Source organism: Ranitomeya variabilis, chromosome 5, assembly GCF_051348905.1.
Source record: "Ranitomeya variabilis isolate aRanVar5 chromosome 5, aRanVar5.hap1, whole genome shotgun sequence".
In the NCBI taxonomy this organism is placed as follows: Eukaryota; Metazoa; Chordata; class Amphibia; order Anura; family Dendrobatidae; genus Ranitomeya; species Ranitomeya variabilis.
This window is the reverse complement of record NC_135236.1, coordinates 111,320,048-111,343,450: the sequence shown is the minus strand read 5'-3', so window position 1 is coordinate 111,343,450 and position 23,403 is coordinate 111,320,048. Positions and strand designations below refer to the sequence as shown.

At 47.4% G+C, this 23,403-nt stretch overlaps 1 long non-coding RNA gene across 2 annotated transcripts in view; it reads left to right on the top strand.

Annotated features, from left to right (window-relative positions):
• The window catches only part of LOC143773412 (uncharacterized), a 115,740-nt gene that overhangs the window by 76,376 nt on the left and 15,961 nt on the right, over positions 1–23,403 (top strand). For both annotated transcript variants that reach the window (XR_013215171.1, XR_013215170.1), the window contains exon 2: positions 8,780–8,826. This is a non-coding gene — a long non-coding RNA (uncharacterized LOC143773412). The remainder of the gene's footprint in view (positions 1–8,779; positions 8,827–23,403) is intronic.

The following is a 23,403-nucleotide window of genomic DNA, read 5'->3' as shown; positions in this document are numbered from 1 at the left end:
CTCTGAAGGTGGTGGTGCACAACCAACATCAGACACACCGTCATAATATGAGGGGCCCTGTGCCAGTACCGCCGCCCATTAGAGAGTGTTCCCCCCAGCTCGAACAGTGCTCTACCACTTGCAATACTTACCTCTCCCTTCTCCACCACTGTGTAGTCTGTGCTGTTAAATCCTTCAATGGCACTGCCAACACAAATTTGTTGAAATGATAGATGATAGTTAAAATATACAGGGGCCCTGGCTTCCATTTAGACCAGTTAATACTTTGCGCCTACTACCACTGTCTGCACTCAGCAGAGGAGCCCACCCCTGTACCTAGCTATGCCACCTGTTTATTTATGAACAATTTTTTGGCAGACATTTAGCCCACTTTATTATTTGGGCCTACTAATTTAGTCTGCTACTCATTACAGTTTTCCTCCACTGAACAAAGCAATGCCACCTGTTTAGTCCTGTTACCACATTTGAACTGCATTTAGCCTACTTTATTATTTGGGCCTACTAACTGTGTCTGCCACTCATTACAGTTTTCCTCCTCTGAACAAAGCAATGCCGCCTGTTTAGTCCTGTTACCAATTTTGAACTGCATTTAGCCTACTTTATTATTTGGCCATATATCTGTGTTTCCTCCTCATCCTGCCCATTGCCCAGCCACTGCTAGATGAGTCTGCTGGTACTTTGACCCAGACCATTACATTCCCCTTGCACTCTACACAGCCAGAATCTGACCCTGCTGAAAATCAGGTTCCCCTTCCCGCATACTATACCACCTTACACGGAGACAAAGAGGAAGGTGCAGATGAAAGAGCAGGTTCCTTCATCAGGAGGGGGGCATACTCGTTGGCGACGTCACTGACACAGGGCCCCTCATAGTACGCAAAAGTGTCTCTGCCAGTGGGAGGCGCCACCCGCCATCAAACACACCACCGTACTATGAGGGGCCCTGTGCCAGTGCCAACAAGTGGGCCCCCCCTGCTTGCTCAGGATCACAGCACTTGCAAAGTTGAAATACTTACCTCTCCCTGCTCCACCGCCATGACGTATTCTGCATTTCCTGGGCCCAAGAAAATCTTGAGCCAGCCCTACCCCCCCACAACTTTAGCCAAATGACACCCAGTTTTCAATGCCTAACTATTTTTATAAAGTAAATTAAGATTGACAAGCTTCAGTAATAAGAATTGATGTTTTTGGCTTTAAAATGGGCACTGTAGGTGTTTTCCTGTCCTCCACTCACTGCTGACTTTGATTCCCCATTGACTTGCATTGGGTTTCGTGTTTCAATCGGCCCCCGACTTTTCGCAATAATCGGACGATTTCACCCAACCGGACTTTTGACAAAGTCGGGTTTCGCGAAACCCGACTCGATTCGAAAAAAGTAAAAGTCGCTCAACTCTAGTCTTCACACAACCAGTCAAGGTGAGCAAATCTATTGTTCTTACTGTGTCCTATATTAGTGTTTTACCCTATTGTGTGCTTCTCCCTTCGCAGTCTCTGTTTATTCAGGCACTACAATAGCAGATTTGCAATTTTCACTCAGCAACATCCACTGCTGCTTGATTCTGAAAAATACCCATGGAGTCAAATCATCACTACTCTTGTAGATAAATTCCTAAAGGGGTATAATTTCAAAAATGGGGTCAATTGAGGTTGGGTATTCTGTCTTTCTAGCACTTAGTGACTCTGCCCAATGTTATAAAATTCTGTCATGCACCCGTGGTGTCAATCTGATCACTGCAAGCTTAGATGAAATCATTGAGAGCTGTAGTTTATAAAATGGGGTCACTTATGGGGCAGTTCAGCTGTTCTGGCACCTCAGGAGCTCTTCCAGTGTGTCATGGCACTCACAAACCAAAACAGTAAAATCTGCACTAAATGATGGCGCTTATTCCCATATGAGTAAAAAAGAAAAAAAGCAGCATGTAGATCATGGGGATCACCAAATAGATAATGAATCGATCTTTATTTAAGTGACAACACAACATCACTGTGTTAAAAAACATTTAAAATAGCATATAGCAAAGAAAGCACACAAAGGCCCACAGTAGGGCCCTGCCCTTGCCAAACCCCCAGAGGCTACACCATAAACATACAAAAATCATTATTGTGGCCAATTAAGCTGAGCATCTGTGTTGGTAAGCATGACAAAAAGGTGATACGTGAAAACAACATAACATGAGGTAACATGTGGAGAAGTATCAACAGAATAATATAAGGTCAAGCAAGCCGTGAGATAGGTGAACAGATGTTGTACACGGAGCAACATAAACAAATGCAAAAAGATGGTTAATAAGTATGGCCAGATAAAGTTGGCTTAAAGTGCAGCTCGGTGTAGTAATATACAGTTAGGTCCATATATATTTGGACAGAGACAACATTTTTCTAATTTTGGCTATAGACATTACCACAATGAATTTTAAACAAAACAATTCAGATGCAGTTGAAGTTCAGACTTTCAGCTTTCATTTGAGGGTATCCACATTAAAATTGGATGAAGGGTTTAGGAGTTTCAGCTCCTTAACATGTGCCACCCTGTTTTTAAAGGGACCAAAAGTAATTGGACAGATTCAATAATTTTAAATAAAATGTTCATTTCTAGTACTTGGTTGAAAACCCTTTGTTGGCAATGACTGCCTGAAGTCTTGAACTCATGGACATCACCAGACGCTGTGTTTCCTCCTTTTTGATGCTCGGCCAGGCCTTCACTGCGGTGGTTTTCAGTTGCTGTTTGTTTGTGAGCCTTTCTGTCTGAAGTTTAGTCTTTAACAAGTGAAATGCATGCTCAATTGGGTTGAGATCAGGTGACTGACTTGGCCATTCAAGAATATTCCACTTCTTTTCTTTAATAAACTCCTGGGTTGCATTGGCTTTATGTTTTGGGTCATTGTCCATCTGTAGTATGAAACGACGACCAATCAGTTTGGCTGCATTTGGCTGGATCTGAGCACACAGTATGTCTCTGAATACCTCAGAATTCATTCGGCTGCTTCTGTCCTGTGTCACATCATCAATAAACACTAGTGACCCAGTGCCACTGGCAGCCATGCATGCCCAAGCCATCACACATCATGCTTTGGATCATGAGCTGTACCACGCCTTCGCCATACTTTTCTCTTGCCATCATTCTGGTAGAGGTTGATCTTTGTTTCATCTGTCCAAAGAATGTTCTTCCTGAACTGTGCTGGCTTTTTTAGATGTTTTTTAGCAAAGTCCAGTCTAGCCTTTTTATTCTTGATGCTTATGAGTGGCTTGCACCGTGCAGTGAACCCTCTGTATTTACTTTCATGCAGTCTTCTCTTTATGGTAGACTTGGATATTGATACGCCGACCTCCTGGAGAGTGTTGTTCACTTGGTTGGCTGTTGTGAAGGGGTTTCTCTTCACGATGGAGATTATTCTGCGATCATCCACCACTGTTGTCTTCTGTGGGCGCCCAGGTACTTTTGCATTGATGGGTTCACCAGTGCTTTCTTTCTTTCTCGGGATGTACCAAACTGTAGATTTTGCCACTCCTAATATTGTAGCAATTTGTCGGATGGGTTTTTTCTGTTTTCGCAGCTTAAGGATGGCTTGTTTCCCCTGCATGGAGAGCTCCTTGGACCGCATATTTACTTCACAGCAAAACCTTCCAAATGCAAGCACCACACCTCAAATCAACTCCAGGCCTTTTATGTGCTTAATTAAGAATGTCATAACGAAGGGATTGCCCACACCTGTCCATGAAATAGCCTTGGAGTCAATTGTCCAATTACTTTTGGTCCCTTTAAAAACAGGGTGGCACATGTTAAGGAGCTGAAACTCCGAAACCCTTCATCCTATTTTAACGTGGATATCCTCAAATGAAAGCTGAAAGTCTGAACTTCAACTGCATCTGAATTGTTTTGTTTAAAATTCATTGTGGTAATGTCTATAACCAAAATTAGAAAAATGTTGTCTCTGTCCAAATATATATGGACCCAACTGTACATCCAAGGATCCAGGAGAGACAATAGCATGCAGATAACAATGGTCGAAATAAGGGTCTTAGAATCCACATACTACCTGGACCTAGGCAAAGTGCAACCCACATGTAAGAGTTCTGTCAGGAATCGAGGTTAAGCTGTGGGTAGGAAGAGAGGAGGAGGCAAGGACATCCTGTGCCCCACAGCTTAACATCGATTAACGCCTATTCCTGACAGGACTCTTACATGTGGGTTGCACTTTGCCTAGGCCCAGGTAGTTTGTGGATTCCTGTCATGGGCAGCCCAATCTCAAAGACTGGTGGAAAGCATGCCAAGACGCATGAAAGCTGTGATTAAAAATCATGGTTAATCCACAAAATACTGATTTCTGAACTCTTGCTGAGCTAAAACATTAGTATTGTTGTTTCTAAATGATTATGAACTTGTTTTCTTTGCATTATTTGAGGTCTGAAAGCACTGTTTTGCTTTTTATTTTGACCATTTTTCTTTGTCAGAAAAAAATACAAAATTGATTGCTTGGAAATTCAGAGACATGTTGTCAGAAGTTTATAGAATAAAAAAAACTATTTACATTTTACTCAAAAATATACCTATAAAGAGAAAAATCAGACAAACTGAAAATTTTGCAGCGGTCTCTTAATTTTTGCCAGAGCTGTAGAAGCTTATATCCTATACATAAAATTAGTGATGCCTGATGAAGTTTCCATAATCTTTTAAGCGATAAGATTAATTCCAAACCATCTGTATATTACTATCTGGCAATTGCATGAAGAGTTAAATCATTATATTTATGCTGAAATAAATAATTCATAAGTGCAAGAAAAAAATGTAAATACATTAGTAATTGTACATTTATCACAATTTAATCTGATTGATGCAGAATGTTACAGAATAATTCATTACAAAGCTTTAGATCAGTCGCAGTGTTTTACAGAAGCCAAGTCTTGAAATAATTTGTATGGAACAATACAGAATGTGGGAGCAAAAAAGTGAACCAAATTCATATTTAGACTGCTCATATCTCAATTCTTCTTTATTTTATGCAACTGTATAAAGACAACAAATGGGTGTTTTTACCAGTCCAGCTAGGACTGGTAAGATGAGATGAGAAATCATCTTTTATCACTTTATATAAATGACCTCTTAGAGGCTATTGGGAGGATGTTGTCTGCAGATAACTCTGCCTCCAGAGCTTATTTTACTTGAAGGGGAAGTTATTAGAGTGAGGCAAGTAAACAACACAAAACAGGAGAAATTAAGTTTGACTTCTTGTAAACATATTTTTGCTTCTCTCTCTCAGCTCTTCTGTACTGTGACAATACTGCAGGGCTGTCTGCCAGTGAGCTGGGAGCTGAAGCTGAGAGGAACCTGCAGATGTGTCAGTTATAATCACACACAGCTCCATAGTGAGATCAGGAGAGGAGAGAGAGGCCATTATACATCACACTTTTAACTCTTCCTTATATTTAAAACAAACTCTGGAGGCAGAGTTGACTTCCAGACAACATCCTCCCCAGTGCCTGGAATAGGTAATGTATATAAAGTGATAAAAGATGATTTCTCAACAACAAAACATCTGGTATAAGGCATATAGGTAAGAAGGTAGGACTTGTTTCAGCTGTTTATAACCTGTGTTCCCATAGTAATAATTTAGATAGGTCAAGTGTGTTGACATATTCCCTTTAGCACTATTTTGATCAAAAAAGTGTAAAAGCCATTGCACAATGACAAGGTGTACCCAATGAGGATGGTATTATCCTGTCTCTGACATAAAAACTTTACTTTGTGTCAGCCACCCTAAGTGTATTCAAATGCAGAACTGGACAGGGGCTCGACTATTCAGACACCTCCCGTGGAAAGCTATTTAGATGAAATGCATAGCTCAGAAAGGGGGCAGCGCTTGTTAACCCCTTACTGACCTTGGACAGGATAGTACGTCCGAGGTCAGCTCCCCTGCTTTGATGCAGGGCTCCGCCGTGAGCCCACATCAAAGCCGGGACATGTCAGCTGTTTTGAACAGCTGACATGTGCCCGCAATAGCGGCGGGTGAAATCGCGATTCACCCGCCGCTATTAACTAGTTAAATGCCGCTGTCAAATGCAGACAGCGGCATTTAACTACTGCATCCGGCCGGGCGGCCGGAAATGAGCGCATCACCGACCCCCGTCACATGATCGGAGGTCGGCGATGCTTCTCCATTATAACCATAGAGGTCCTTGAGACCTCTATGGTTACTGATCCCCGGCAGCTGTGAGCGCCACCCTGTGGTCGGCGCTCACAGCACACCTGATTTTCTGCTACATAGTAGCGAACAGCAGATTGCTGCTATGTAGCAGAGGCGATCATGCTGTGCCTGCTTCTAGCCTCCCATAGAGGCTATTGAAGCATGGCAAAAGTTAAAAAAAAGTAAAAAAAAATGTGAAAAAAATAAAAAATATATAAAAGTTTAAATCACCCCCCTTTGGCCCCAATCAAAATAAATCAATAAAAAAAATCAAACCTACACATATTTGGTATTGCCATGTTCAGAATCGCCGGATCTATCAATAAAAGAAGCATTAATCTGATCGCTAAACGGCGTAATGAGAAAAAAAATTGAAACGCCAGAATTACATTTTTTTGGTCGCCGCGACATTGCATTAAAATGCAATAACGGCCGATGAAAAGAACGTATCTGCACCAAATTGAAATCATTAAAAACGCCAGCTCGGCACGCAAAACATAAGCCCTCAACCGACCCCAGATCATGAAAAATGGAGACGCTACGAGTATCGGAAAATGGCGCTTTTTTTTTTTTTTTTAGCAAAGTTTGGAATTTTTTTTCACCACTTAGGTAAAAAATAACCTAGTCATGTTAGGTGTCTATGAACTCGTAGTGACCTGGAGAATCATAGTGGCAGGTTAGTTTTAGCATTTAGTGAACCTAGCAAAAAAGCCAACCACAAAACAAGCGTGGGATTGTACTTTTTGTGCAATTTCACCACACTTGGAATTTTTTTCCCGTTTTCTAGTACACTACATGGTAAAACCAATGGTTTTTTTCAAAAGTACAACTCGTCCTGCAAAAAATAAGCCCTCACATGGCCAAATTGACAGAAAAATAAAAAAGTTATGGCTCTGGGAAAGAGGGGAGTGAAAAACGAACACGGAAAAATGAAAAATCCCAAGGTTATGAAGGGGTTAATATATTATTGCATTTCAGAGTGCAGCTATACTTTGTTGGTTATATTGAATAGTCATGACTCTAGGGCAGGTGGGGTACCTGCCCCGGTGCATACGGTAGGGGAGCATCATCGGGCCACCTAACGCGGCAGTCCAAAGTGCCTCTTCCAGCAGCTGGATTTTGCTACACCACCGGACTGGGAGTCGGCTGCCCTCTAAACTGGATGTCAAGCTGACAGTCTTCTCACAGAATGTGCAGTGTATTGGGTCCCAGTCAAGAATTGAAAAGTGAAGCTCTGACCGCTGGGTCAGAACGAGATCAGCACCGAGATCAGGTCATGTGATCACACTGCTGACGTCACTCACCATCAGAACACAGAACATCACAGAACATCTGCGAGAAATGTTCCTGTGGAGCTGAAGATACCAAAGATTAAGTGTAATGAGGGGAAATTGTGTGTGGTGATGGGGTAATTAGTGTGTGGGGTGATTTAGGATGATGGTTTTTGGGGGGATTGGTGTGAACACAGTATGGTGAGAGGGGGATGGGTGAAGAAACGGTATGGTGATTGGGGATTTGGGTACAAATGCAGTATGATGAGTGGGGGATGAGTGTGGACACAGTATGATGAGTGGGGGTTGGATGCAGAGACTGTATGGTGGGGGGATGGGTGCGGACAGAGTATGATAAGTGGTGGGATGGGTGCAAACACAGTATGGTGAGCAGGGGCAAGGGGCATAGAATGGGGAGGATTGGTGCAAATGCAGTATGGGGAGTGAATGAGAGGAATGTGTGCAGACACAATATGTGGAATGAGTGGGGGCTGCAGACACAATATGGTAAGGGGGAATGGGTGAAAACAGTAAGAGTAGCAAGGGGAAAAATGTATACGAACACAGAATGGGGAGCGAGGGTGATGGGATGTGTAGTGCAGACACAGTATGGGAAGCTGGGAGATTTGTGAGGTGGCAGTATGGAGAGTGAGTCTGGACAAGATGAAGAAAAGAAAGAGAACAACTTCAATCAAAGACATCGTCATCTATCAGGTACCTAGATGTAAATATGTTTTAATGATACTAACTAATTCCCATTTTTTTATGTTAGTAACATAAAAGAGGTTGTCCAAGTTTGAGATGAGTCTGACTCTGTAGTTATTCTATGTGACTGCAGACTTCTGAATTCTCACAGTGCACACTGCACCCTGTTAGGATTTTCTGATGCCGGAGATTTTCATACATGCAGTCACATGCCGACAAGACATGCATGGTCTCACTCAGTGAAAATGAATTGAGTGAGGCTGGACACATCTATTCGGAATGTGACCAGAAGTATAGAAATTGCATACTTGTGCTCACATGGCTGTCCAGTCTTGCCACCAGCAAGGGAGAATCCTAAAAGTGTGCAGTGCATGAGGTATGAGAATGCAGAAGCTTGCAGTCACCTAGAATGATTGCAGACTTTAATGTCAAACCTGGACAAGCACTTTAATTAGAAAATAAATCCCTGTAGCATGCCAATCCTAATAGAGTGCAATATTCTCACTGTCAGAATTCAGCTCTGCTTGATGGTTCCAGAAGTTATCACATGGCCACTTCACTCATATGCGATATTCATATTTATGGTCACTTGACACTATCTTTTTCTCCTGCTTCTCACAGTTCTTCAATGAACATTAAGAGAATTACAGAGAACAGCTAGTCGGCATGTGAGTAAATTGTGCAAATTGCATTTGTGCTTGTGGGGGGGGACTAAACTTAATTGTTGCCCGGGGTGCCATAAAACCAAGATACACCTCCGCATGAAGACTTGCACCTGTTCACACTTGTCTTATTCTGTTTGGAGGTTCTGGTCAGTTTTTTTTTTAGATTTGTAGTATACTGCTTCTGGCAAAGCACTCCTCTCATTAGCCTAAAGCCTTTTAATTAGAGTTGGATCCTGTCTTCCCTTGAAATTGTAGGCTTTCAGTGAGAGGCATTTTAGGTTAGAGTCCTATCAGAGGGGTAAGCCTGACTGTGGACCATAAAGGAACTAGTCAGTATCAACAAATAAATATTTACATCCAGGTACTTTATAGGTGACATTTTCTTTGAATGAGTAGTTTATTTCTTTTTCCTTTCCATCTTGTCCAGATGCCATGGTGAGTGTTCACATCCACAGATCTTCTCTACAGACTTCTGTCTTCTTCGGTTATCTGCAGCTCATCCCTACACGGGGTTCCTAAAAATAGGATTGTTATTAAAATGTCCCCTGCATAAAAAATCTGTCCATATTATGACCCAAATAAGCCTCTTATGGTATATAGCCTCCACTGTTGTGAATTCTGCTCTTGGGCTCCCTCCGGTGGTTGTAAGTGGTATCGCTGCTGTCTCTGAATCGCAGCATTTATCAGGTGTGTTCACTTTCTGCAAATCTGACTGGGCTATTTAGTCTTGCTTCTCCCTTTAGCCAGTGCCAGTTGTCCATTGTTCCTGGAGGATTCACCTCTCTGCCTGGTCTCTCCTGCTTTGCAGTTCTTTTCAACAAAGATAAGTTCTGGCCTTGATTTTTTGCGGTCCACATGCCTTATTGTTCAGTTCTTTTCCATGTTTTTTGTCTTGTCCAGCTTGGTCTGTATAAGGATTTGTTTAGCCAAGCTGGTATCTCTGGAGATGCAGATATACCCTTCATATCTTTAGTTAGCTGTGGAGTTTTTGTATTTTCTGTGGTGGATATTTTCTAGTGTTTTAATACTGACCGCATAGTACTCTGTCCTATCCTTTCTATTTAGCTAGAAGTGGCCTCCTTTGCTAAATTCTGATTTCAGTCTGTGTATGTTTTTTCCCTCTCCTCTCACAGTCAATATTTGTGGGGGGCTGCCTATCCTTTGGGAATTTTCTCTGAGGCAAGATAGTTTTCCCTTTTCAATCTCTAGGGGTAATTAGTCCCCCGGCTGTGTCGAGATGTCCAGGGAGTGATAGGTACATTCCACGGCTACTTCTAGTTGCGGTGTTAAGTTCAGGGTCTGCGGTCAGTACAGGTAACACCTTCTCCAGAGTACGTCTCATGATGCTCTTAGGCCACCAGATCATAACACTCCACACTGTCTACCCTTATGAGCTACACTGTCACACTTTCCACCTTAATGGGGTATATCCACCCCATTGTCTACCATAATCAGCTATAAACCTCACACTGTCTGCCCCTTATGAACCATGGTGTATAATATGGCTGTCCCCTATCCACTGTTTTTCCTTACTGTCATTGTATGAGGGTCTGAAGCATGAGAGAGAGGGTCCTAAAACTTCCTGGAACTGGGACCCTAATTATCCCTGTCCCAGGGGTACTCTTGATGGTAGAGAAACCTAGGTCTCCGATGTTACAATGCACCTGTTAAACCCTAACCTGTACCCTCCTCCACCACATGACACATGTGAAAGAATTGTATGGGAAACAATACATAGGCAGACAAGGATACTTAAAACCACTATTATACAAATACACTCACAAAAAATAGGGGAACAATAGGGGAAGGGAGGAACAAACAAACAAACTAAGTAGAAATAAAAACACGGAGATAAACACTGACAAAACTACTTCTCACAGAACAGTTCAACTACTACTATCAGCTACTCATCTCAACACTTTCCAGGAAGAATATTCTTTCACCAGCAAGGAAGAAACATACAGAGTTAGTATATGTAAGGAGAGGAAACAATTTTGGCAGTTGCAGCAGAGATCAACAAACTTATATGGTCCCAGCCAGTAAGGAAAGAGTCCTTAACCCTTTCAGCACTGATGAAAAGGAAATCCATTTAAAATAGTATGAAAATCACACCATCTCTAAAGAGGACCTGTGATTAATTACCCATTGTGAACTTCCAACTCCATGTCTCTCAGGGGAACATAACACCCTCTTGACACTTACACTCTCTATAGCTCCACCCAGCCATGCTAACCTCTATCCATACTGTATCCCTATTTCAAGCAGCCCCCTCTCCATATTCATACTCATACCTCCCAACTTTTGAAGGCAAAGAGGGACAAAGCAAATTTTAGGCTATGCCTCTGACCACACCCATTTCACATCTAGTCACACCCATATCTATGCCCCAACAACACCCATTTAGCACAGCTGATCACACTTTCATAAGCAATAATTAGAAACAAAAAAATATAGCCACACAGTGCTCCATACTGTATAATGGCCCCACATGATGCTCCATACTGTATAATGGCCCCATATGATGCTGCATACAGTATAATGGCCAAACATGATGCTCAGTACAGTATAATGGCCACACAGTGCTCCATACTGTATAATGGCCCCACATAATGCTCCATACTGTATAATGGCCCAACATGACGCTCCATACTGTATAATGGCCCCACATAGTGCTCCATACGGTATAATGGCCCCACATAATGCTCCATACTGTATAATGGCCCCACATGACGCTCCATACTGTATAATGGCCCCACATAGTGCTCCATACTGTATAATGGCCACACATGATGCTCAATACTGTACACCATGTTCCAAATTATTATGCAAATTTGATTAAAGTGTCATAAAGATTGTTTTGTTTTTCAAATAAACTCATGGATGGTATTGTGTCTCAGGGCTCAATGGATCACTGAAATCAATCTTAAACACAAGTGATAATTAGTTTTCCAGGTGATTCTAATTAAAGGAAAACTACTTAAAAATGATGTTCTGCATTATTAAGCAGGCCACAGTTTTCAAGTAACATGGGAAAGAAAAAGGATCTCTCTGCTGCCAAAAAGCATCAAATAGTGCAGAGCCTTGGTCAAGGAAGGAAAACATTAAATATTTCCCAAAAACTTAAGCGTGATCATTGTACTGTTAAGAGATTTGTGGCTGAATCTGAGCACAGATGTGTTCGTGCTGATAAAGACATAATGAGGAAGGTTTCTGCCATGCAAGTTCATCGGATTAAGAGAGCAGCTGCTAAAAAGCCATTACAAACCAGCAAACAGATATTTGAAGCTGCTGGTGCCTCTGGAGTCCCTTGAACCTCAAGATGTAGGATCCTTCAAAGGCTTGCTGTGGTGCATAAACCTACTATTCGGCCCCCCCCTAAACAGTGTTCACAAGCAGAAATGGTTGCAGTGGGCCCAGACATACATGAAGACTAATTTTCAAACAGTCTTGGTTACTGATGAGTGTCGAGCAACCCTGGATGGTCCAGAAGGATGGAGTAGTGCATGGTTGGGGGATGGCCACCATATACCAACAAGGCTGCGACGTCAGCGAGGAGGTGGAGGAGTCATGTTTTGGGCCGGATTCATGGGAAAACAGCTGGCCCTTTAAGGCTCCTGAAGGTGTGAAAATGACCTCTGCAAAGTATATAGAGTTTCTGACTGACAACTTTCTTCCATGGTATAAAAAGCAGAAATGTGCCTTCAGGAGCAAAATCATCTTCATGCATGACAATGCACCATCTCATGCTGCAAAGAATACTTCTGAGTAGTGTTGAGCATTCCGATACCGCAAGTATCGGGTATCGGCCGATACTTAACGGTATCGGAATTCCGATACCGAGATCCGATACTTGCCGCGTATCGGATACCGGAATCGGAAGTTCCCAGGATTCAAACTGCACAAATTTGTACGAAATCAGCCAATGAGAATGATTCCAAGTGTGGGCACATCCTGTTCAGCATGGAGGGCCTGAAACTACTGGCAAGGCTGTGATTGGCTGCTGAAATGATGTCATGATGCAGTTTAAAAGTCGCTGGCGCCATTTTGCGCTCACTCTGCTGTGAATTCAGTTAGTGACAGGACGCTGTTTGCTGACTGAGGGCCAGTTTAGAGATAGCGATTTGCTTCTTTGTGCTTTTCAAAGGCTAATTTAGCAACCGCTGTGTTCACCTACTAATCACCTTGCTTTTGCCTTGTAGCGCTGGTTTCACAGCGATCTGCAAGGTCTGTGTGTGTGTGTGTGTGTGTGTGAGTGCAGCCCACTCTCTAGTCTGAGTGCAGCCATAGGCCATCCATAGCTGGTTGTATTCAGTTCAGGGAGGGTGGTTCATTGCCTCATACTGTTCTTTTTTTTTTTTTTCAAGTAGTGTAGTCTGCTGCTCATTTTTTAAAAAAATTCCTATTAGTGTCTTTCCACCCGTCTCCAGCTAACTTGTGGAAAAACACTCCATAGGATAACATAGAGGAGGGTTTTTGGGCCTTGCAGCGCCGTTTACGGCTGTCTGCACGGTCTCCGTGTGACTGCAGCTCTCTCTGTTGTCAGTTCAGCCCCCAAAAAATAAATAAATAATAAAGTTCACCAAACACACCAGTGACACCACTTTACATTTGTGTAGGCCACATTAGCTCATATTAAAGTCTAGTCCACACTTTAGAAAATTAGTGTTTCTTATACCTGTTAGGAGTTGTTCAGGAATAAGCACACAAAGCCGTTAGTACTTTTCTGCTTATCTTTATCAGTCAACCAAGATGAAGAAGGCAGTGAGTAAGGCATGTGGGCGTGGGCGCGGAGCAGGGAGAGGACGTGGGGATTCTGTGCCTGCTGTGGGCACCGGTGACTCATCAGCACCCACTTTCACCAGGGAACAGTCCTTCATGCGCAGCTTTGTTGCAGAGTGCCGTACACCGCTGCTGCGTGAAGACCAAATTGAAGCCGTTGTCGGATGGATGGCAGCTAATGCATCAACTTCAATTAGTGCCACATCCTCTCAGACACAGAGCACTGGAGAGCAGCCATCTGTCTCTTCACCACCTGCCAAATTGCCCAGGCAGACAGAGATCCCAGGACAGGAGCCATCTCTACTTCTGATCTCTGAATCTCTTGGCTTGGAAACAGGGGGCCAGCCAAGCAGCATTGGAGAAATGGAAGAAGAGGCAGGGTGCAGTGATGCCCAACCGCTTTTTCTCTCTTCCTCTGAAGAGGCGGGTGGGCCAGTGCCTCCGGTCACCACATCGCAGGACGCATCCGCTGATGACACTCAGGTGCCACTTTCTGGTGCGTGCTCTGCTGCTGAGACAACCCAGGAGGAGCAGTTGGGGGCAGAGGGTAGTGTAGATGATGAGGTCCTTGACCCATCTTGGCGTGAGGGACAGGAAGGTGGTGGGAGCAGCTCTGAGGAAGAGATTCCCCGTACGGCCCAAAGAGGGAGAGGGAGGGGGAAGACTGCGGATCCTGCAGCCTCCGCTTTGGCACCCGTTAGGAGCATGTCTCTTCCAAAAGCCAAAAAGGGCGCTCCCAAGACTTGCAGTGCCTGGTCTTTTTTTGACACAGTTGCAGATGACATTTGCTATGTCAAATGCAAGGTGTGTCATCACAAAGTCAAAAGAGGTCGAAATGTCAGCAACCTCAATACCTCCAACATGTGGAAACATGTGCGCACCAGGCACGCGGCGGAGTTAGAAAGACACACTGAAGAGCTAGGCCAACCAACAGCGGCAGCTACCACCTCTTCAGCTCGTGTTGCCTCTTCCTCCAGCTCACACGCAGCTGGTTCGGCTTCCTCCCAGGATCGCCGTGGAAGAACCTCTGGCCCTGTTGTCCAGAGACCCGCTGTAATTCCACCCGCAGCACCACTTTCCCAGTCATCCACACACTCCCAGCCCAGTGTACAGCCATTGGTAGTACAGGCATGGGAGAAAAGGCGGCCTTTATCGTCAAACCACCCACGAGCACAGGCTCTGACTGCAGGCATTGCCAAACTTCTGTCACTGGAAATGCTGTCATTCAGGCTGGTGGAGACTGACAGCTTCCGTGACTTGATGTCATTGGCAGTCCCACAGTACAATGTGCCCAGCCACTTTTACTTCAGCAGGCAAGCCGTCCCTGCCCTGCACAAGCATGTGGAGGGACACATAAAACACGCGCTACTGAATGCCGTCAGTAGCAAGGTCCACCTCACCACCGATGCGTGGACCAGTCAACATGGACAGGGGCGATACCTTTCCCTCACTGCCCATTGGGTTAATGTCGTTGAGCCGGGTACAGATCGTGCGAGTGGCGCAGGACGTGTCCTGCCCACTCCAAGGATTGCAGGAATCCATTCTGTACGCATTGACTCCTCCTCTTACACCAGTTCCTCAGAATCATCGCTGCAGGAGCCGTCACAGTCCACCTCCACATGGACCCGTGATGAACGTTTACCTGTTACGACCGACATGAGCACAGCCGTGGCCAAACGTCAACAGGCCGTCTTGAAATTAATTTCTTTGGGGAATCGAAGCCACACAGTGCAGGAGCTCTGGAATGCCATCAAGCAATAGAGCGATGTGTGGTTTGTGCCAGCGAATCTCCAGCCAGGCATGGTAGTGTGTGATAATGGCCGAAATCTGGTGGCAGCTCTGGGCCTCGGCAACCTCACTCACATCCCATGTCTGGCACATGTGCTCAATTTGGTCATGCAGGGTTTTTTGAGGGACTATCCGGATCTTGATGCACTGCTGCACAAGGTCCGCCTAGAGTGTGCTCACTTGCGGCGTTCCAGCACGGCAAAAGCGCGCATTGCGGCTCTGCAGCGCCGACACGACCTGCCGGAACATCGCATCATATGTGACCTACCTACCAGGTGGAATTCCACGTTACATATGTTGGAGCGATTGTGTGAGCAGCAGCAAGCTGTAATGGAGTACCAGCTGCATCAGGCACAAAGAAGTCGCACTCAGCGCCGTTCAGACTTCACAACCACAGAGTGGGCCACTATGAATGACGTCTGCCAGGTTTTGCGTCCCTTTGATTATTCCACGCGGATGGCGAGTGCAGATGATGCACTAGTCAGCATGACTGTCCCCCTTATCTGCCTGCTTGAAAAATCACTGCAAGCGCTAAGGGATGATGTCGTGGAAGAGGTGGAGGATGAGGATTCACCATTTCCATCATCTTCTGGACAGTCAGCGCCACGTGGTTCCTCACAAAGGCGTAGGCAGGGGACAGTTTGTGAGGAGGATGAGGAGGAGTTAATGGAGGAGGAAGACATCCGTCCAGAGGAGGGAGTTACACAATTGTCCAGTACTCAGTGTGTACAGTGAGGGTGGGGTGATGACGAGCGGGCAGAGATCACGCCTCCAGCAGGGGACAGCGTTTCTTGGGCAGTTGGCAGTCTGCAGCACATGGTGGATTACATGCTGCAGTGCCTGAGAAACGACCGCTGCATCGCCCACATTCTCAACATGTCTGATTATTGGGTGTTCACCCTCCTCGATCCTCGCTACCGGGACAACGTAGAAAGCCTCATCACACCGTTGAACCGGGAGCAAAAAATGCGGGAGTACCAAGACACACTGGTGAATTCCATCATCTTCTCCATTCCAAGTGAGAGAAGTGCTGCTAGTGCATTACAAAGCAGCTCAGTGCGTCCAGGCAGTTGTGGAAGCTCTGCACAAAGAGGGAGCAGAAGCAGTGCCTCTGCCCAAGGCAAGACCAGTATGGCCCAACTGTGGCACAGTTTTCTGTGCCCGCCACAAAAAGTCTACACCATCACAGACGGCTCCAGTCAGCAGGAGGCAACAGTTCCGTGAGATGGTGACAGACTACATGTCTTGCCCTCTTGCTGTACTCCCAGACGGCTCTTCACCTTTCAAGTTTTGGGTCTCAAAGCTGGATACATGGCCAGAGCTAAGCCAGTATGCATTGGAGGTGCTGGCTTGCCCTGCGTCTAGTGTATTATCGGAACGCATCTTTAGTGCTGCAGGTGGTGTACTAACTGACCGTCGCATGCGACTATCCTCCGATAACGTTGACCGGCTTACTTTCCTGAAAATGAACAAGGCCTGGATCTCGCAGGAATTTGCCACTCCTCTTCCTGATTAAATAATTAGGTGACTGTCTACGTTATCCAGGTCTCCTGTTGTGTTCATCTTTCTACCACCTGAACTTAAATTCCTGGGCTCCAACACCGCCAGTTGAGGCTCAGAAGTGCCGTCTGCACAGTCAAAACATACGACCCAGTGTTATTGGGTTTCAGTAACGTCAGCTGATCCCCAGCTGTGTAGCCGGCAATGTGTCCTGCGACCGCCACGCTGACACAACAACTGAAATGTAAGGGAACCTGTCCCCCCCCCAAGGCATTTGTTACTGACAGAGCCACCTTGTGCAGCAGTAATGCTGCACAAGGAAAAGGTAGCTTTTTTTGTTTAGCTCCTTGCACACGCAGAACTTAACACTTATAAAATGTGTCCACTGATACCGTAAAACCGTCCCGGAGGTGGGACTTTCCTTCGTAATATGACGCAGCACAGCTGTCATTCCTACCCCCTTGGCACCGTGCCCCGGCTCCTCAGCGTTGTTTGATTCCGTCACGGAGCGTGCACTGTTATGTTATCCCTTGGCCAGGCACACTTAGCGCTGCCCATCTTCTGACATCATTTGGTGTCAGGCTGGCTGCGCCTGTGCGGCCGCGCTGGCCGAGAGCCCGCCTCGCATTGTCTTCTGATTTAATCCCACTGGGTGCCTGAGATCCATGGACATGCGCAGTGCATATCTGAACCTTCGCCTCTCACTCATCTCCCTACACCTTCTTCAGACTGTGCGCCGTCAGCTGATCCCTAATAGCATGCCACGGCCGTGACGCCGCACAGTCTGAAGAAGCCGTAGGGAGGGGAGTGAGAGGCGAGGATATGCACTGCGCATGGCCACGGATACCAGGCCCGCGGTGGGATTACATTAGACGACACTGCGAGGCGGGCTCTCAGCCAGCGCGGCCGCACAGGCGCAGCCAGCCTGACACCAAATGATGTCAGAAGATGGGCAGCGCTAAGTGTGCCTGGCCAAGGGATAACATAACAGCGCAGGCTCCGGGACGGAATCAAACAACGCTGAGGAGCCGCGGCACGGCGCCGGGGGGGTAAGAATGACGGCTGTGCTGCGTCATATTACGAAGGAAAGTCCCACCTCTGGGACGGTCTCACGGTTTCAGGGGACTCATTTTATAAGTGTTTAGTTCTGTGTTTGCAAGGAGCATAATGAAAAGAGCCACCTTTTCCTTTTGCATCTTTTGTGCTGCACAAGCTGGTTCTTTCAGCTACAAACGCCTTGGGGGGGGGGGTTAAAGGTTCCCTTTCGACTTTCTCCAATCAGGCTTTGGCCTACATTGTGTTCCTCTGCTTCTCCTGCTGTCCCTGGGCTCCAACACCGCTAGTTGTTGCCTGGTAGTGCTGTACGCACAGTCAACAGTCGCTCCTCTGTTATTGGGGTTCAGTAACGTCAGCTGTTCCCCAGCTGTGTATGTGGCAATCCCTCCTATCTCCTCCACCTCCTCCTCCTCCTGTCCCTGGGCTCCAACACCGCTAGTTGCTGTCCAGAAGTGCTGTCCACACAGTCCCACCAGTCGCTCCTCTGTTATTGGGGTTCAGTAACGTCAGCTGTTCCCCAGCTGTGTGTGTGGCAATCCCTCCTATCTCCTCCACCTCCTCCTCCTCCTGTCCCTGGGCTCCAACACCGCTAGTTGCTGTCCAGAAGTGCTGTCCGCACAGTCCCACCAGTCGCTCCTCTGTTATTGGGGTTCAGTAACGTCAGCTGTTCCCCAGCTGTGTGTGTGGCAATCCCTCCTATCTCCTCCACCTCCTCCTCCTCCTGTCCCTGGGCTCCAACACCGCTAGTTGCTGTCCAGAAGTGCTGTCCGCACAGTCCCACCAGTCGCTCCTCTGTTATTGGGGTTCAGTAACGTCAGCTGTTCCCCAGCTGTGTGTGTGGCAATTCCTCCTATCTCCTCCACCTTCTCCTCCTCCTGTCCCTGGGCTCCAACACCGCTAGCTGCTGTCCAGAAGTGCTGTCCGCACAGTCCCACCAGTCGCTCCTCTGTTATTGGGGTTCAGTAACGTCAGCTGTTCCCCAGCTGTGTGTGTGGCAATCCCTCCTATCTCCTCCACCTCCTCCTCCTCCTGTCCCTGGGCTCCAACACCGCTAGTTGCTGTCCAGAAGTGCTGTGCGCACAGTCCCACCAGTCGCTCCTCTGTTATTGGGGTTCAGTAACGTCAGCTGTTCCCCAGCTGTGTGTGTGGCAATTCCTCCTATCTCCTCCACCTTCTCCTCCTCCTGTCCCTGGGCTCCAACACCGCTAGCTGCTGTCCAGAAGTGCTGTCCGCACAGTCCCACCAGTCGCTCCTCTGTTATTGGGGTTCAGTAACGTCAGCTGTTCCCCAGCTGTGTGTGGGTGGCAATCCCTCCTATCTCCTCCACCTCCTCCTCCTCCTGTCCTTGGGCTCCAACACCGCTAGTTGCTGTCCAGAAGTGCTGTCCGCACAGTCCCACCAGTCGCTCCTCTGTTATTGGGGTTCAGTAACGTCAGCTGTTCCCCAGCTGTGTGTGTGGCAATCCCTCCTATCTCCTCCACCTCCTCCTCCTCCTGTCCCTGGGCTCCAACACCGCTAGTTGCTGTCCAGAAGTGCTGTCCGCACAGTCCTACCAGTCGCTCCTCTGTTATTGGGGTTCATTAACATCAGCTGTTCCCCAGCTGTGTGTGTGGCAATCCCTCCTATCTCCTCCACCTCCTCCTCCTCCTGTCCCTGGGCTCCAACACCGCTAGTTGCTGTCCAGAAGTGCTGTCCGCACAGTCCCACCATTCGCTTTTCTGTTATTGGGGTTCAGTAACGTCAGCTGTTCCCCAGCTGTGTGTGTGGCAATCCCTCCTATCTCCTCCACCTCCTCCTCCTCCTGTCCCTGGGCTCCAACACCGCTAGTTGCTGTCCAGAAGTGCTGTCCGCACAGTCCCACCAGTCGCTCCTCTGTTATTGGGGTTCAGTAACGTCAGCTGTTCCCCAGCTGTGTGTGTGGCAATCCCTCCTATCTCCTCCACCTCCTCCTCCTCCTGTCCCTGGGCTCCAACACCGCTAGTTGCTGTCCAGAAGTGCTGTCCGCACAGTCCCACCAGTCGCTCCTCTGTTATTGGGGTTCAGTAACGTCAGCTGTTCCCCAGCTGTGTGTGTGGCAATCCCTCCTATCTCCTCCACCTCCTCCTCCTCCTGTCCCTGGGCTCCAACACCGCTAGTTGCTGTCCAGAAGTGCTGTCCGCACAGTCCCACCATTCGCTCCTCTGTTACTGGGGTTCAGTAACGTCAGCTGTTCCCCAGCTGTGTGTGTGGCAATCCCTCCTATCTCCTCCACCTCCTCCTCCTCCTGTCCCTGGGCTCCAACACCGCTAGTTGCTGTCCAGAAGTGCTGTCCACACAGTCCCACCAGTCGCTCCTCTGTTATTGGGGTTCAGTAACGTCAGCTGTTCCCCAGCTGTGTATGTGGCAATCCCTCCTATCTCCTCCACCTCCTCCTCCTCCTGTCCCTGGGCTCCAACACCGCTAGTTGCTGTCCAGAAGTGCTGTCCGCACAAAGCCAAACACCTCGCCAATGTGTTAGTGGGGTTCAGCAGCGCCAGCTGTTCCCCTGCTGTGTATACGGCAACGTGTCATGCGACTGCCACGCAGGCACAACAACTTAAATTTAAGGGAACCTGTCCCCCCCCCAAGGCGTTTGTTACTGAAAGAGCCACCTTGTGCAGCAATGATGCAAATGGAAAAAGTGCCTCTTTTCGTGGTGCTCCTTGCACATGCTGAACCTAACACTTATGAAATGTGTCCCCTCACACCGTTAAACCGTCCGGTAGGTGGAACTTTCCTTTGTCATGTGACGCAGCACAGCCGTCATTCTTATCCCCTTGGCGCCGTGCGCCACCTCCTCAGCGTTGTTTGAATCTGTCCCGGAGCCTGCGCTGTTAGGTTAGCCCTTGGCCATGCACACATTTTGCGCTGCCCGTCTTCTGACATCATTTGGTGTCAGGCTGGCTGCGCCTGTGCGGCCGCGCTGGCCAAGATCCCGCCTCGCATTGTCTTCTGATTTAATCCCACTGGGGGCCTGAGATCCATGGACATGCGCAGTGCATATCTGAACCTCCGCCTCTCTCTCATCTCCCTACGCCTTCTTCAGACTGTGCGGTGTCAGCTGATCCCTAATAGCATGCCACGGCCGTGACGCCGCACAGTCTGAAGAAGCCGTAGGGAGGGGAGTGAGAGGCGAGGATATGCACTGCGCATGACCACGGATCCCAGGCCCGCGGTGGGATTACATTAGACGACACTGCGAGGCGGGCTCTCGGCCAGTGCGGCCGCACAGGCGCAGCCAGCCTGACACCAAATGATGTCAGAAGACGGGCAGCGCAAAATGTGTGCATGGCCAAGGGTTAACCTAACAGCGCAGGCTCCGGGACAGATTCAAACAACGCTGAGGAGGCGGCACACAGTGCCAAGGGGGTAAGAATGACGGCTGTGCTGCGTCAAATGACAAAGGAAAGTTCCACCTACCAGACGGTTTAACGGTGTGAGGGGACACATTTCATAAGTGTTAGGTTCAGCATGTGCAAGGACCATAATTCAAAGAGCTAAGTTTACCTTTTCCAGCATTAGTGCTGTACACGATGGCTCTTTCAGCTACAAACGCCTGGGGGGGGTTAAAGGTTCCCTTTCAACTTGCTCCAGTGCAGGCTTCGGCCTACACTCCGCTCCCCCTGCTCCCCCTGCTGACCCTGGGCTCTAACACCTGTTGTGAACTCTGTTTTTAGGCTCCCTCTAGTGGTCACAAGCGGTACTGTGTAGTGTTGTCTTTCTGCAGGTTGGCTGCATCAGCTGGTTCGTTATCCTTGGTTGGTTTCCTATTTAACTCACCTGGATACTCAGTTCCTTGCCTGCTATCAATGTATTCAGTGCTCTTCAGATTCCTTGTGATTACCTTGCTCCCAGCCTCTCCAAGACAAGCTAAGTTTTTGTCCATTCATTTTTTGATTATTAGCATTCATCATGTTTCTTGTCCAGCTTGCTAAGATGTGATCTCCTCGCTTGCTGGTTGCTCTAGGGGACTGAGTTTCTCCCCCCACACCGTTAGTTGGTGCGGGGGCTCTTGAAATCTCAGTGTGGATATTTTGTAAGGCTTTTTTACTAACCGCACAGACCCCTTTACTATTTTCTGCTATATAGTATTAGTGGGCCTCATTTGCTGAATCTGTTTTCACCCCTGTGTATGTGCCTTCCTCTTACCTCACTGTTATTATTTGTTGGGGGCTTCTATATCTTTGGGGATTATTTCTCTGGAGGCATGAGAGGTCTTTCTTTCTCTCTAGGGGTAGTTAGTTCCTCAGGCTAGCTCGAGACGTCTAGGATTTTTAGGCACGTTCACCGGCTACTTCTAGTGTGTTTGGATAGGTTCAGATTTGGGGTCAGTCCAGTTTGCCACCTCCCTAGAGCTTGTCCTATGTTTGTTACTTAGCTGGAGTAATTCGTGATCCTCAACCACTAAGGATCATAACAAACACCGCCAGTTGGGGCCCAGATGTGCTAGCTGCACAGAGAAAAACACCAGCCAATGTGTCAGTGGGGTTCAGCACCGCCAGCTGTTCCCCTGCTGTGTAGCCGGCAACGTGTCCTGCAAATGCCACGCAGACACAAGAACTGAAATTGAAGGGAACCTGTCCCCCCTCCCCCAGGTGTTTGTATGTTTTACAGCCACCTTGTACAGCAGTAATGCTGCATGTGTGCAAGGTGGCTCATAAACTTATTCTCCTTGCACACGTGGAACAGAACACGTCTACAATGTGTCCCCTGAGACCATTAAAACGTCCCTGAGGTGTGACTTTCCTTTGTAATGACAAGCAACAACCCCCTTGGTAGCACAGCCCTTCTTCTGACATCATTGTTTGGCTGGCTGCGCCTCTGCGGCCGCCCTGCCCGACACAATGCCCCTCAGTGTCTTATTTATTTTGACTGCGAGGGTGTGATTGACGGGCATGAGCAGTGCATATCTTCGCCAGGCTGTCACTCAGCTCCTTCCGCCTTCTTCAGACGGTGCGGCTTCATGGCCACGGCATGCGATAAGGGATCAGCTGACGCCGCACAGTCTGTAGCAGGTGTAAAGACACGAGCGAGAGGCGAACATATGTACTGCGCCAGGCCATGAATCCCAGCCCCGCAGTGTGAAACACTGTAAAGACACTGCGGGGCTGGCATTCATGGGCATCGCGAACCACACCAGCCGACATGAAATGATGTCAGAAGATGGGCAGCGCATGGCCAAGGGATAACGCAACAACGCAGACTCCTGTACAGCAAAATGCGATGCTCAGGAGGCCGCGCCAAGCACCAAGTTGGTATTTTTGCCAGCTGTGCTGCGTCTCATTACAAAGGGAACTCCCGCCTCCAAGACAGATTGACTCTATAAGGGCCAAAATGTTGTACGTGTTTCATTCAGCTTGTGCAAGGAACAAAATTAAAAGAGCAACCTTTGACTTGTGCAGCACTACTGCTGCATAAGGCGTGGCTCTTCTACTTTGT